This window comes from Sinocyclocheilus anshuiensis, unplaced genomic scaffold, assembly GCF_001515605.1.
Source record: "Sinocyclocheilus anshuiensis isolate Anshui unplaced genomic scaffold, SAMN03320099.WGS_v1.1 scaffold861, whole genome shotgun sequence".
NCBI lineage: Eukaryota > Metazoa > Chordata > Actinopteri > Cypriniformes > Cyprinidae > Sinocyclocheilus > Sinocyclocheilus anshuiensis.
Window position 1 is genome coordinate 334,658 of NW_015554217.1, and position 1,011 is coordinate 335,668.

Here is a 1,011-nt window from a genome sequence, read left to right on the forward strand (position 1 = left end):
ACACACACACACACGCACACACACACACACACACACACACACACACACACACACACACACTGCTTTAAACCTGAGCTCAGTAAGTTATGAAGGCCACCTAAATTACTAGAGTGCCAGTAATAATACTATTTCCTGCACTGAGCTCAACACAGTACATACAGATGTAAACACTGGTAAAAAGGGACATATTCTATACCTTTGCAGCCTTTTATGGTGTCATTTTTGTGGCAGATCAGATTCGTTTGTGCCAAATAAGTCATAATTTGATTTTTCATTATTATTTTTATCCTCTCTATGACCTTTAAAAATATATAGTCGATTTTTGCATATTGGATTGTTGCTCAGTATTATTACAGAATTGATGTTTGTTCATGTGAGCAGTCATATATTAATGTGATTATGGCTGTATGTCTGAATGATGCATTTTTACAGATTTAGTTTCAGTAAATGGAATAAGAGTGTTTTTTTTTGTTGTTTTTTTTGCATGGGAGTTTGTCTACATGGCTTTTTGTGTCAAAGGATCAAGAAAGTTACTGTTTGCCATCACAAAACTAACACCATTTGAATTAGACATTTACACATAAAATGAAAAGAACCAGATTTTGAACTCAAAGATAAAATGCTAAGACATAGAATAGATAAACATGATGATGAAGGGGCCTGAGTCTGTGTCTCTGCTTGATGCTCCATCATCACAAAGTATTGCCCTCTCCTACCTGCACTGTCAGCATCTCTGTGTTGCCATGGGAACAGGGTCACTGAGGATATAGTAGGGGGTGTAATGGGGGTCTGTCCTCTCCAGGGAAATCTTAGATGATTTAAAAAATATTAAGAATGACAGATTTGCCATGGCAACCTGACTGTCTGGTTACTGCAGCAATGGTTCATGTTTCATGCATATGAAGTAATTAAAATAAAACTTTTCACTTTAATTTATAATTAATTCATAATAATTTATGCATTTAGCAGACACTTTTATCCAAAGCGACTTACAGTGCATTCAGGCTATAA

At 35.6% G+C, this 1,011-nt stretch overlaps 1 protein-coding gene across 1 annotated transcript in view; it reads left to right on the top strand.

The window, feature by feature from the left end:
• Positions 1-1,011, top strand: part of LOC107671093 (ankyrin-3-like) — an 86,625-nt gene that overhangs the window by 21,268 nt on the left and 64,346 nt on the right. The gene's annotated exons all lie outside the window — the stretch shown is intronic.